Raw genomic sequence first — 16021 nt, forward strand, 5'->3', positions numbered from 1 at the left:
TGTCACGTGATCATATCAGTCACATGTTCCATAACATTGACATTTCCAATGGCTTTGCCTTTGGTATATTTACAAATTGTGATGATAGCTTCTTTTTTTTTACAAACGCTGTGCCGTTGTGAACAATGCTCTGATGATATATATATATATATATATATATATATATATATATATATATATATATTCCTCTGGTATAATACATATGACAGGGGATGCTTACTCCTCCTAGGACCTAGGCACCTGATCCCTCCTCTGGTGTGTCCAGGGGTCCATGTTTGCGCAACTATCTATTTTGTATTGCTTGTATGCGTTATGAGATTGATCACTGTTCGTTATTTTCACCTTTCATATTAAGTAATTTTCAGAAATCATTATTACATTGCATGATTATACAAAGGCAGTAAAAAGCTGCAGATCTGTAGCTCTCTGGAAAAATGTTGGGACAAACCAGAGCAATATCGATTTGACTGGCTGCTTAACAGGGCTACGTCAACAAACAAAACATTTGAAGCTTTGAGTTTTTGGGTCGCATGGGGAGAATAAAAGCAAATAAGAATAGAGATTCTTGAATGTATTTGGACACTTGGACAGAAGTTAAGTCGGAAAATGTGTAAAACGTGTTTTTTCAAATTAAAGTTTTGATAAGACATTCATATAAGGCCTCAGCAATGCGCATATATTTCTGCGCTGTAAATTGCGAGTTTTTATATGGATGGATCCTAATAATTTCCTAGAGAGCTACATAATTGCAGCTACCTCAAAAATAATAAGTCAAAAGTGTTGTCTTGAATCTGCAGCTATTCGGCGGCAAACTTGCAAGCGAAAATAAAGCAAATCTGGACACCTATTACATGATCCCATAAATGGTTATCATGCAAATATTATAAATTGATGCGCACCTAAATCAAGCTCCCTTTATCTCTCATCGCCTTGCTCGAATGCAACTCGTGGATTTCATTACTTCCAAAATCACAGAAAACCTGTAAAGGTTTCAGTCTATTTCTTATTTCGATTTTGAGAATAAACTCTGAACCCTCAACGTATATATTTTTGTGATAAAGTAAATTATGGATATAGCGAACATAATTTTAGCGAATTCACGTATACTATAATATTCATTTCCCTACAAGAGGAAAATCACTGGCTCTCGAAGTTTTCTATAACCATATTTTATTACGTACAAAACCCAGCTCAATAGATGAATTATGATATGCATACAAGAAATAAACTTTGTTCATAGTTTTCCCTCATAGAAAATATTGTATATGCATAAATATTATCCACGTTCTCTATATGAAAGTTGAAGACAACGAACAGTGATGAATCTCATAACTCCTATAAGCAATACACAATAGACAGTTGGGCAAACACGGACCCCTGGGTATACCAGAGATGGGATCAGGTGCCTAAGAGAAATAAGCACTCCCTGTCAACCGGTCTCACCCGCCGTGAGCCCTATATCTTGATCAGGTAAACGGAGTTATCCGTATATACATTTAAACATTGATACATAAGTATCTGTCACACAATCTGGGCATTATACTGAAATTATACTGGAGAAGTTTTTTGAGTTGTGTTCGCATTAGTTACCAACATTTATCAGAAAGGACCGTCAGTATTCAAGTGATATAATTCCTATAAATAAGAACAATCAAGAAATAGAGAACAATGTCAAGGGGAAAGTGGAATGTACATACGTGCACGATCAAACATAGTACAGTGTCATAGGTCTAACATAAACGGTTATTTCCTGTTTTCAAACAAATATGTATGCATATAGAAGTACTTTAAGTTGTTTCTAAATCAATATGCACGTGTGCATTGTTAAGTGTCTCATTAATTCCCCAATTCATTCCTTAAAATACAAGTTATTTTTATGTATTAAAATTACGAAACTGTTCATATTTAGTCTTTGATTAGAGATTTACAATGCACATTTCTAAACGTTTTAGTTAGATTCAACACGCAAAATGTAACAGGTGATGATAATTTTGAATAAATAAAATAAAAGAAAATAATGGGTGTTCATTATTTAGATGCCAATGAGAAACGTAGAGGCGAACAATGTGGCCTTTTCTGAGTGTAGACATCGAACTGAAGATCGTATATGTACATGTAGGCTCAAGATAAGAATCTTTATTTCTTTTTTCAGATTGAGCACTTTGGGAAATTTACCCTATAGTATTTATCAAACTGTTTCAAGTGTTAATAGTGGACAATATGAGGTCATTTGGGTGTTTATGCAAGGTGAAGATAACGAACAGTGATCAATCTCATAACTCCTACAAGCAATACAAAATAGATAGCTGGGCAAACACGGACCCCTGGACACACCAGAGGCGGGATCAGGTGCCTAGGAGGAGTAAGCATCTCCTGTTGACCGGTCACACCCGCCGTGAGGCCCATATCCTGATCGGGTAAACGGAGTTATCCGCAGTCAAAATCAGTGTGCCAAGAACGGCTTAACAATCGGTATGAAACACGTCAGACAGATTTGATCCAATGCGAGGTTGTATTGACCATAGAATTTGCGAAATGCTGACTTCAATCGAGACCGTTGAAATCCCTGTACCGTCAACTTGTTTGTCAGTAGCTTACCTCGATTTAAAAACTGACTATACCCAGAACAAGCTCTTGCATATCGAATCAGTTGAGATGTATAAACACCATATGCAGGTGATAATGGAATATTGCTACATAAATGTGGGAAGTTGACGATGGAGAAGCTGAAATCATCCCGTATGTCATGCAGTTGAGTTGTTAGTTAGCCGTTAATGTCTACTTTCAATAAAATATCTAAGTATGAAGCAGAAGTGGACGACTCTGTGGTGTCCTTTATTTCGAACTCACAGGGATATATCAAATCGACATATGAATGAAAGCTATCATTGTTTATAGACAAAACGTCATCGATATATCTATAAGTCGAATTGAAGGTCACAGCGAGAGATTTTTTCTTCTCACGTAGAAGTTTTTGAATAAATTCTGCTTCATATGAATATAAAAACAGGTCAGCTAACAAAGGAGCACAATTCGTGCCCATGGGAATTCCAATACCATACGAAAATAATGTACAGTACTAAAACGACATTCAATTTTTTTTCTAAATTTAACTGTACACTCACGAAAATCCATACAATGGTACATGTATAAAAAAAAAACAAGTACTGGTGTATCAGACAATTTACAATTCATGGTTCATTTTATATTGAATGAAAGAAAGGAACACCTGAAAATATCGACATTTTTGCTATTTTTGTATACTTAAAACTTTAGATAGTGAAATATATTTCATGTAAAGCTTTTGCATACATGTAAACATTCATTCTCAGTTTTAATGGTTTGAATACAGTACATGCAAGTTCAGGGAAATAACTCAATGCAAATACTTGTGATTTCATTCATTCTTTCTCTTTTAGTTGATTATGTTAATCATTTATAGACAGAAAATGGCTTTGGTAAAAAAAAATGAACAAAATTTTTAATTGTTGGATGTTTCATGATATTTTAAAGTGGGGTCATGCAAGGTGAAGATAACGAACAGTGATCAATCTCATAACATTCGCTTGAATGACTTTGAGGAAACGTGAAAGGGATTACTTACTAAGTTTTCGTATTCTTTGTCTGAATCTTAAAAAGGTGGCACCACAGAGGTAAGCCATAGGAGGAACCCTAGCTCTGTGCTATTTCTACGTTTTGAAATGTAAAAGCCAGGGTTTTTATATTTCAAACATTATTTCAAGACTGAGAAGGTCACCCTGCCTCATTCACGAACACAAGAACTTTATTTGTATTCTACTACCTCTCAGAATTTTAGAAATATACAGCCGATCGTTTCTCTACAGAGACACGGATTAGGTCACTTCACGACATCACGACAGCTTCCGAAACGGAATAAACGGCTATAGATGGGGTCACTTTTTCTTAAACCAGCCACATATAGTGCAGATTAAAGTTTGTTTCAATTATGACACCACCCCCGAGGGTAAGGAAGGGTCAAACCAGTGAGGTTTTATGTTGAATATATGGGGACACATCTTTACAAATCGTCTTCCGAAGAACAGCAGGACTATGATAAGTTGCATTGATATGTAAGTATCTCCAGGTACTCCGAATTCAAGTTTGTTCATTTCAGGTGCCCCGGGTAGGTTGGGGACATAATAGAAAATAAAATATTTATATGGGAGTATGCAGGAAATTAGTCAAAACAAATTCTTTTCAACAGTAGGAGGGCCACTCTAAATCATATGAAAATACAAAAGTTGTGTGGATTCAAGATTTGCTACGCCCCTGTGACTTAAGTTCGGGGGAGGGGGGTACTGTTTTTGTCCTGCCTGTTTACGAAGCTTTAACATTGCTCTCAACTTTTCAATGGTGATTAATAGGGATGTCATGTTGCAAATGTGCATGCCTTGTTACAAAAGATCTGTTTTGGTTTTAAAGTTTATAACCCTGTAACTTTGAGCTTTGAGTTTGACCTACTTTTAAGAAAATCTAACTGAGACAATATCTTGTGAACAATCGAAGATAGGCCTTCTTGTATTATATATACATACATGCATATCGATTCTTTAGGCAAGTCCTTTAATTTCATACGATGAATTTGTACCTTGGGATCATGTTTCATGGGCCTTTAGGGCTAGTTTGGTGCTACACTATAGGGTCAAAAATGTTCGTGGTAATAAATATTGAAACAAATCTTTTTAGAATCACAACAGCTGAAAAGGGTGGCCAAGGTGACTCCGATGAGCGATATAGCCCACTGGTGTATTGTTTGTTGAATGTAAATAATCTTTTTGGCATTCGAAAATTTATTTGTAACAAACGTTGACTTATTTTCAGGATAGTGAAATAAAAGAAACAATTATCTATGTTATATTAACAAAACACTGTAAATACAGAAAGTTTGTGTAGGATCGCGGTCACGCTATAAAATAAGTCTAAACACATGTATATATACATCTGTAAGCCGTTTATGGTAATACATAACGTATAGTCAAGTAAAAACATGAAATCCATATGATCACAATAGTGCTATGGGTCAGCAGACAAAGATTTAACACAATTTACTTACAATTATTGAAAGAAAAACATATCAATATCAAATTACTAATTTACAATAGGTATACAAAATTAGTGTCGCATGCAGGTTTAATGGCCACCTTAATTCCCACACAAGGTATGCAAACTGTTACCAATCAGCTATTATATCCTAAATCAATCTAAAATCCCAAAATATTATCCAATACTTACACGTACGAGTGCTTAATACTACAACATTTACAGTGTATTATACTGAAATGAAGATTACAGAGTTTTTGTTTCTATAACATCTTATATGGATCTGACATAGATCGTTCTAAGTATAGAATGTCTAGAAACTTGTCTAGGTCACAGGTGTCAATTAAGTACAGATGTATTACATGACAATACATGTAACTATTATATTGTATGGTCCGAACATTTTTTTTCATCTCGTAAAAACGTTATTAAATCATCGCACGTATATAGTTATGAGGCTGTATAACATGTCATACATTATTTCACCCGTTTTAACCAAAATTACTTAATTCTAAATCGGTGTTTACAACAACAGCGTCACTCTGCCATTTCAAGTGACAGTCACGTGACCAGTTCAAACTTTCAGATCATCGGTGATCTTATCTGTGTAAAGCTCTGTATTTTGTTACAATAGTACCGTGCCATATGTTTAATAGAAATAAAATACCGCATAGTAATTCGTTGTTTTACGCTCTTTCAGCCTTAAAACTAGACAGTTTCGTCTGAGTTAATACATCATGTTGGGTTTCTCTGACGCGCGTGGGGCTATTTATAGACATCTAACCCTGTATAATATATGCGTTATCTGGAACACCTCGGACCTTTCACCGAATACATCGTGTTTTGGGTGAAAGGCCCGAAGTTTTCCGGATGATTTATATATGTACCACACTATATTTACTTTCTAAATAATATTCTCACTGCTTCCTTTTATATGCAGATGTTTTCAAGCATGTAATTAAGGGAAAGTTCATAACTTTGTAAAGTAAATAATCTACTTTAAAGTAATGATGTACAAAAATAATACATGAACACCGGGTCATACATTTTAAACCCACAGCTGCAGCGCATTCACTGGGAATGACTATCAACATGATTTGTAAAGATACCAAATTCCGATACATTGAAAATATAAATATAGTAACATGAATTTCATAGTTTCAGAATATTGTTGGCAGTTGTTGGGAGTTGTTAGCCTCCTGATATGTTGTCGTGATAGTCACATATGTAGTCCGTCAATGAGGAAGTATCAAGTGCAAAGAAAACAGGAAGTAAACAAAATGAAAGATATTAGCATCGATTTTTTTCCTGCATTATTTATGTATTAGAAAACAGTTGGCATCAGCATGTTCGCATACTTTGTTATCTTTGCTTCATTTCAACACGATTGGAGTATAGCACAGAAAGGTGGCTGTGACGATAAGTATGTTTGTTTTTCTTCTGCATCTGAAATACTTCAATTCCATGTCATAATGTTTAGTGTTTGTTAGATCGATGATGATGATGATGATGTATTGATTCTGATTGGTTTGATAGTTGCTGATATAACTTGAACCACAAAATGTGAGGTGACTCTAATGATGAAAAATGACCCTAACCTTTTCAGAATGATAGGCGTATCAACTGAAAATTATCAATATATATATAGCATTGCTATGCAACAATGCGTTCCATTTATTGGTACATGTATAATTTTCCATGCAGTATATGGCTAATACTTGATCTTTCAATAACAAACATTGAAATAATGTCTACAATCATGGAACTTCACAATTTTTAATTACATACGAAATTCCAGATCATATCCCGATAACAAATATAGATATTGCGAGTACCCTTAAAATGTTTTCTAGCGAAAAGCACGTGTAGTGATTTGCATCCATACATGTAGTCGGATTTGTAGACATACCTTTTATGAGGTGTAGACAGTTGTGTATACACTTAATAATTGCTAGTGAATGGGTTATTTTGGTCATTTTAGCCTCAATAATTGAAATTGCAACAATCGATCATGCGTTAATATGACGAAATTATGCAGTTCATGTTACCAGACTCCGCCATTGAAGACTAGTTAAACTATATCTAACAACAGCTTTAAGATTAATTCTTATCATTGATTGATGTCGATGAGCTGTAAATGAGTGTAATTCGTTTATCCGATTTAGTGGAAACTGCGATAATCACGAATCACTGGCCAAAATCCGCCATTGATGGGAAAGAGTGTGGTGAACGGACACCTTGTTGGTTAGTGGAGATGATTTGACTTTTATTGAATGATAAAATCGACTATAACAAGAAGTTTTGCAAATGGTCAAGACAAGTCGCTGTCATTTAACAATGACTGCAATATATGTACGTGAGCCATAGACAGAGTTTTTTATATATTACTTGAAATATGTAGGTGTTTCATTTTAAGTCTTATTGATAGAGTTATAGTGAGATACAATGTAATAATGAATATGAAATATTTGTTGTTCCTCAGTATTAAGAGTTATTCATGCATTTGATCTGGACCTTACAATTTAAATTCAACAAGGGACATAATCTGTTTTAAATAATAACATTCGAGTTTCATATTTTAATCCAATGATATAAATATGGCAGCAAAATTTTGATGTTTACAAGCTTAAATGTTGTTTCTCATTCTAATAGCTCAGTGCACGACATACGTAACAATCTATTACTTCCTTGGTGGAGCGGTAGAGAAGTGAATGCATCTATAAATTAATAGATGCATTCACTCCATGACTCCAGACCATGGCATTTGTTTTTATTGAGTACACTAAAATTATTGATCACAAATTTGACAGAACTTTTGTTTTAATTCTCTTGACAGTCGTTTATGAAACATTGCCGATCTCGATTAATATGTTCTTATACATGCGCACGTTAACTTGTTCCCACGTCGGAAAGATACGTGCTACCCCGTTAGATTCCAATATATACATAAAGGTTGCGTCATCAAACTAAGTTGTTTTCATAGCAGCTAACCATTCCCGTTTCAGATAAACGTACACTTGTGCATGGGTAAGCTGATTTTCCCAATAACACCGGGGCTGTGCTAGAGCCCTTCAGGTCGTACTCGAGTTGCAATCGAACGGAGAGAGTTCAGTGGCGTAGCTAGGTTTGAAATGTTTGTAAGCAGGGGGTCTAGGGTGTGGCAGACCCCGAGAAATTGAGGATATTTTTCGTAATATGTAATAAAAATTTAACGAAAATACTTGTAAGCACGTGCATATAGTCTTACTGTGTAGCTATGCCACTGGAGTTTAAACTTTTTTATCATGACGTAATGTGACTTTTATGCTCTACCCTACTAACTCTGCTTTCTACGTGGATTAGAGTGGTATCGACATGTCTTTCTTGCAAGGATACTGTGCACATATGTGTATGTTTTCAAACAATGGATGTGATTGGTTGGAGTATTCAGGGGCGGATCCAGGAATTGTGGTTACGGGGGACGCCACTTATTTGAGGCAGGAGGATCTGGGCGAAGCCCTGGTGGGGACCCAAGGTGTGAAGCTCCCGGAAGTCTCCTATTTAGTCATTTGTACTATATTCTATCATTTTAATGAGGTGAAATTAATAAAATAACGCAATTTTAAGAGGTTTTGGAAAAAATCAAATTCTCCCAATAAAATAATTCAAAAAATCAAAATCTGTTGCCATCTATTTCTTTGGGAGTGGGATAAATTATTGCTTCTTTTATGATTAGTACACTTTTTAAACAAAATCCCACGATTTACCTTAAATTTGTCACTGGTACTATATATGGGAGTATGAAAGAACATTGACATATTTAGATATTAGATGCATTTCGGGGTTTTGTAGCTAATGTGCACGTTTTGAGTGGCATAGTGCGCCACTCTGGGAGTCATAGAATTATAGTAATCTCGGATTTCATTTTCATTTAAATCCTTGCAGATTGATGGATTGTACATGTATATTGTTTAACGTCTCTCTCTCGATAATTTTTCACTCATATGGATACTTTTAAACCTTAATTGATAACGGGGGGATATTTAAAATTAAAATATAATCGTGATTAATACATTGTTTGGTATTTTACAGCACGTTGAATTATTGCGATATTGTTGACTTATTTTTGGGACAATTTGATAAAGGTTTTCCTAATGTTTACATTTCATTTTTAGTAGGAATGGATGTTGTTCTGGCACAATTTGGAATGAAACACTCGGCAAATGCACAGGTTTGTTGTAGATCCTATAGGTTGTTAAAATTACGTAATTTACCTGATATGTCACAGAAAAAAATCCATAAATGTTTACTTTGTGGAAGTCACATCAACAACTGCATGGGTTCATCCAAAGTTTCAGTAATTAGGAGTACATGTAAGTATGGAGTTTTTCATCGAGACTTCTGGTGCCGCATGACACATCCATGCACTGTCATCCAGAGCATTTCTGGATTATGTATTTGTTAAAAAAAACTGATATCATTGATTCATCATATTCCTTAATATTATGCAATGTTGACACTCATTCGCAATTACGTATCACATCAAAGTAGAGTTTGCACTCGTGGGAGTTGTTGAAATATAAGAAAATACTGTTTGTATATAATTAGTTTGTATATAATTTTCAAAGTATTTCTGTGAGTTTCTTTTAAATGTCTTATTCATTTTTTTTTTCATACAATTCACATTTAGGTAGTTAAAGTTGGTTCAATGAATTCATATATTTATTCATTTACTACATGGATATGCAGAGAGACTCTAGTTTTCCAACCTCTCAAATCAGCTTCGGACTTGCACATATAATGCCTAGCGTGCGATGCTCATTTACAAATATAAAAGTAAAAACTAACGTGGATACACCTTTTCCTATCATATTGTATAACGAACATATATTTGTTTATATGTGCTCATAATTTGAAATAAGCTCTCTTGTCTTAATCATTTGAATATACATGTGTAAATCATATTGTTTGGAGAGCGTTTTCTGGTGCACACGTTATAAATATTTCAAACACAACGAGGATATGCAGAGATCTACGCCAAAGTCCTCGATAATATACTAATACTCGCAGTGTGTGGTGACCTAGGGGAGTTGAAGAAAGTCCCCAAAACCACATCTAACACATCCCTTCACGTCCTATGTATATTTCCATCTTTTCTTTATAGCGTATTTGATCATCAAATGCTTTTATCATTATGGAATCAGTTTTGCCGAACCTTGGATAGCATTTGTATTGCTAGCATTTCAAACATAGTGCTAATTTATCAGCTTAAGAGAAAAGACACATCTAACTATAGCCTTAGACTAGTCATTAATCAATACTATAGAAAAAGATTGACTTTGTCATGCGAAAGAATAATAATTTCGTTTCAGTCATATTGTGCTTTCGGTGTATAGTATTTTCATACATATAGTACTGTAGGAAAGAAAAAAATTTTTAGAAAGCAAAAGAGCATAGGAGAACGATTCGGATTTTGACACGAAGAAAAAGGTTAGAGTCAGTATATCACAGACAATCTCAAAGAGCAATCTCTCTTCTTACCGGAAGCTGGTCATCACGTCAAACAAACACGAAATGGGTCTTTAGAATATGTGCAAGGATTATATTTCAACATTACACTTATCTAATTTATCATTTGTCTTTTCTATTACATTTTCATTTCCGTCAATATTGTCAACCGTTTCAATAAAAATACGGTATTTATAAATCACGATTCATACGTGCATTGTTCATAACTCCTGCACATCCATGAGGAAATGGCTACCATCTAATTGAATTTTTTAAAGATATCAAAACCAAAAAGATTTGGGATGTACATGTTATCTTTTATGCATAGCTTGGAAATCTTGCATTGCTTGAGCTCGTTAACGCAAAACAGGAATATGTTTCACTCCCCATCAATCCTTACAACGGTTTCCGTAATTCAAGGGCATAACTACATATCTAAAGTGCTGTGGTGAGTTTCAGAACCAGACAAAACTGGTTTAAATGATATAGGATAATTGATTATGGGAGAAATTTTTGTGTTATTTAGATGACATCATTCTTTTTGGAAGTAGTTTTGACCAAGCTTTGGAAAATCTTAAGCTAGTGTTTGATAGACTTAGGTTTCGTAATCTCTATTTAGCTAGTTTTGCTGGTATTTCAGTATGATAATTCTATTTACTTAGAATGTTCAGTTGTTACTTACGTAAAACCCCTTTATTGTTGGTTGTTTTTAAGTTAGGTCATGTAATGATATTCCACATGTTTTACTTTTAAAACAGAAAGTGTCACCCATGTTGGCAGTCTTTCCATGGTACTTTTGATAGCTGTGTTCTGATTGACTAAGTTAGTCTCAGGATCTTTAATATTTATTGGCTTCTATTTTTGGGCCTAGCTAAGATATTTAAAGCCGTGTTCGTGTAGTTTTCTTCACTTGTGTTGGGGAACACGTCCTCATGGTTAGTTCATCTTTACTGTGCTAGGAAAACCTCATGGTTTATAAGCACTATTTCATTAGTACCTTTGTGCTAGGAAAATCTTATGATTTAACAGCACTATTGGTCTTAGCTTTAGTTGCACGTTTTTCATACGTTCTAGGATTTTGATAGTGTTAGGAATAAGCTTAGGATGTAGGTTTTATAAAGTTTAAGTTTCCCCTTATCAAGTCCAGCCTAGTCTAAGGACATGTAGATAACAGGTGTAAATTCTAGAACCACTATTCATTATTATTTTGCCCTTTATAATTTTGGTGTTGTTTATTTTCTGGGTCAGTTATTTTTAGAGCCCAGACTTAACCTTATTGTTGATAGTTCAACTCTAGAGTGTTAATGGTAGAGTTCATATTGGGTGATGTAGCTCATCTCTCTTATATTTTCCATCTCATTGGTTTATTTATATAGTAGGTTTTTTGAGCATTTGTCTAAGTAAGGAGGCCAAGTAGGGACATACATTTTTTTTAGTCTTCTACATTCCTGTCATTTTTTTTTAATTAGTTAATTTTTCATGAACTTCTTATCTATTTATTGAGATTATTGTTGTTCATTTGCTAAATTAAATCATATTTCTGATATAACTTTATTTGTTTCTGTGCAATTTCCATAGACTTTACTACTTGTTATATTTTGATCATTACTTATTATTTGTTAACATTTACAAAGGTTAATTCTCACTTTATTAAACTTATAAAACTTTAAACAGTGTTTTCATTTAGCGTTGATCATAGTTCAGAAATCCCCTTACCTGGGATGATCTTTGATAGCTGGAGGTAGAGTACCGCTATAAGCCAAGTTGGGTGGTAACTTTAATACTTAATCACTAAAGAATTCTACTTCCGGTTACAAAACAATAAAGAACACATGATTACAGCGGATTAGATTTGTTATAACAATGAATTCATGATAACGAATTGGAAATTGAATGTTGATGGATTTTAAGTGGGATTCTCTGTCGATCCCTTTCGACGCATGTTGATTCTGATGCACTTTTATCAAAGGTCAAGGTAATTCCGAAGCAAATAGTTTGTGATATTTCTTTAAATAACAGTATACAAACCAAATAAAATGTGCCAAATAAACAACATATGTATTTTTTCTATCCTATTGACAGGATGCATGCCAGGATACCTTGGCCAGAACTGCAATAAAACCTGTAAATATCCACGTTACGGTATGCTCTGTATGGGGAAGTGTGACTGTGAAAACGATAGCTGTAACTTTATGACCGGATGTCCCAACCATGGTTTGATTAGCATGTACTCAATGAAGAGATTTTAATAAGTATTTGGTGAAGGATAAAGTACATCGGTTGTTAATAAATCAAAGAGAGCAACCTAATGAATGTTATTTTGAAATCTCGGTAGCTAGGGAGAAATAGTTTGCAGAAGTAAAATAACACGAACCTTTGTTTGCCATGGTAAAAAGGAATTTTGATAATTGTCACTGAACATTTTAACAATACCACTAGAATTTTACATTTACATATGAACATTTCAGAGTCATCAACGATGTTAGAACTATCAAGCTTCATCTCTCGAGATCGACAAACGTCAGCAGGTGTGTATGCTAAGTTATCTTCAAAATGAGACATGTCCTTTTTCTGTAATGGTTAGTTTTAAGAATTCTCTTAAAATTTACATGTTTTAATAACAAAATACTTCATGTTACATTTCTTGTTACAAAAATTGGCATGTTCGGTGAGATGGAATGGTGTAACACATATATGTCTGCACTCAACTTCATCATCAAATAAATGATGATTTTTAAGATTCGTCAAGCAAGGAAATAGTGGGTTAGGTGTTGTCAAGCTCCACAACCATCAACTGCAAATACACATGTACTGACTCAAATTTTCAAACGAAACCTATCCATGATGTATTGATAGAATATATCTATAGTCAATGAAATGCATTTTAAGATAATATTTTGAATTCAATTCAAAATAACAATGAATAAAAATATTGGGGATTTTATCAAGGTTATGTTATATGCATGTTTTTTTTTTAACTCTGCCTATTACATGTACCAGTTCAAGCGTAGGGATGTGCAGCTTGAATACATGTACATACCTACACTTTTTATATTGATTTAACAGACAGAAAACTCGAGAAAATTAATATAGTAAATTACCGTGGTTAAATGAAGTAACCCAATAAATCAAAGTAACTAAAACACAATCAATAAAGTGTCAATGATGCGTTTAAAGACAGGATGTGTTTAAAGACACGATGCGTTTTGCAGATAGGATGCGTTTAAAGACTGGATATGCGGTTTACAGATTATGCGTTTTACAAACATGATGCGTTTACATACATGATGCGTTTACAGACAGCATGTGTTGCAGACAGCATGCGTTTTACAGACATGTTGCGTTTTACAGACATAATGAGTTTTGAAGACACGATGCATTTAACAGACATGCTGCGTTTTACAGACAGGATGTGTTTTACAGGCAGCATGCGTTTTACAGATATGCATCATGTCTGTAAAACGTATACATTATGCGTTTAGAGACATAGTGCATTTTACAGACAGCATGCGCTTTCCAGACATGATGTGTTTTACAGACAGAATGTGTTTACATATCCTATATCAAATGACAACTTTGATACCATTCTTGATAAGATAATGAACAATCACAAGAAAAAGGAAGATTTTAGTTTGCATTCGTTTTGTGAAATTAACATTTTCTTTCTGTGGGGAAAACCAATCGATATCAGAAGAACGAGAGAGACTCGACAGCGGGATCGTATAAAGTGAAATCAGAAAGTCGAACATTGTAAAAGTATCTTGATACCAAGATGCAGCTAAAGTAACCGTGTCTTTTATATGTACTATCCTAGCTGTCAATGTTGACATTCAGGAGAATCTAACGTGGAATGAGAATGTAAGCGTTCTTATGATGGATGCTTGGAATGAAAATGTTCTGATTTTAAGGAGTAGATAAAATAATTAAACAAATCTTGTGTTTTATTTTCAGATTCTTGTTAATAAATATAAACAGCTTACCTCGATTACCTTTGAATTATTGTATCTGTTTTTGTCAGATACACGCAATGTATGAATATCTGTAGTCCTGCTCCATTAATCAGTAAACTCAAAAGTTTCCCATTTTCCCATTTGCCCCATGGTCAGCTACATGTAATTTGATAAAAGAGCAAAGGCTTAACGGGCACGTGGACATGCATTACCGTATATACTCGCCTATAAGTCGGTCCGCCTATAAGTCGGTTGTATTTTTTAAGGTTATTTTGTAGGAATTTGTCATTGACCCGCTTATAAGTCGGTACAAATTTTTGTCAGAAGAGGTTGACAATTTCAAGTCAATGCTCTAGTGTTTTTACCTATGTTTCAAAAAATATTTTGAGAAATTAATAATTATGAGGTGTTCAATATCCAAGCCATATCCGTTTGGGGTTTAAACGCATCCCTTGATCTATTATGGACCATGATCCCTTGTTTATATAAGCAATTGTGGTCTCCTAATAACCAGTACCTGATACCGTGTTTACTTAGTGGCACGCGCCTTGAAAAACTGTTATTGTGGGATTCCGGTATAATTCCTTGTATCAGCAATATAGTTTTTAAGAGTCAAGAATGATGATCTAAATTATCTGTTAACAATATTCGATCTTTTATGAAATATATTTCAGGCGGTATACATATGAATATTTCAATATTAAATCGGGTTCGTAATTCAATTTTACCGATAAACGATAAATTAGTTGAATTGAAAGTATTAGTTACCGGTATGTAAATAATTTTAAACTAGATAAAAATATATAAATACTTGTACTTTATACATGATTTTAAAATGCATAAACAATACAATATGTTTAAATATTTGTGAACAATAATCATTTGTGTGGTAGTCCATGATAATCATCGGAGTTGTTTAAAAAACACTACATTACGCCGCCCAGAAAAATACCAATCTTCTTTGGACGCGCCTATAAGTCGGACATAGAGTTTTGGACCAAAAATTGACTCCCCAAAAACCGACTTATAGGCGAGTATATACGGTATGCATAAATAAAGATATCTATGATGCACACATTCACACATATACTTACAAACACACACACGCCACATGTGTGTGTGTGTGTGTGTGTGTGTGTGTGTGTGTGTGTGTGTGTGTGTGTGTGTGTGTGTGTGTGTGTGTGTGTTTGTAAGCCCTGTCAATTGAACCAGTGAATAAGAAGGCACACGTGTAAATCAACACGGGGTCGGCCAAAGGAACACGGAAATGGTGGTGTTCAGTTGGATTTTTATAAAAATCAGCATAAAATCATTAAATAGGTCATCTACCATCAAAATCCTGAAGTGTTTACTTAACAGGATTTATGAGATGTGTGTAACAGGTGTGTAAAGATTTAGCACTCGTCCATCTTTTTTCCTTGCGAGCATGGCTTACACACTTTCGAAGTGCGCATGCTCTGTTTTAAATGACGTCATTTGTGATATCATCATAATGGAGTTTTCCAGGGAAAGAAGTTGGCCCA

General features: G+C 34.3%; 1 long non-coding RNA gene across 1 annotated transcript; it reads left to right on the forward strand.

The window, feature by feature from the left end:
- The first annotated feature begins 6329 nt into the window (after nt 1-6329).
- LOC125676931 (uncharacterized) lies at nt 6330-13901 on the forward strand. Its single transcript, XR_008801204.1, has 4 exons — nt 6330-6484; nt 9216-9271; nt 12631-13076; nt 13761-13901. It is a non-coding gene; the product is annotated as an uncharacterized LOC125676931 (long non-coding RNA).
- The last annotated feature ends 2120 nt before the right edge of the window (nt 13902-16021 follow it).

This window comes from Ostrea edulis, chromosome 3 (assembly GCF_947568905.1).
Source record: "Ostrea edulis chromosome 3, xbOstEdul1.1, whole genome shotgun sequence".
Taxonomy (NCBI): domain Eukaryota; kingdom Metazoa; phylum Mollusca; class Bivalvia; order Ostreida; family Ostreidae; genus Ostrea; species Ostrea edulis.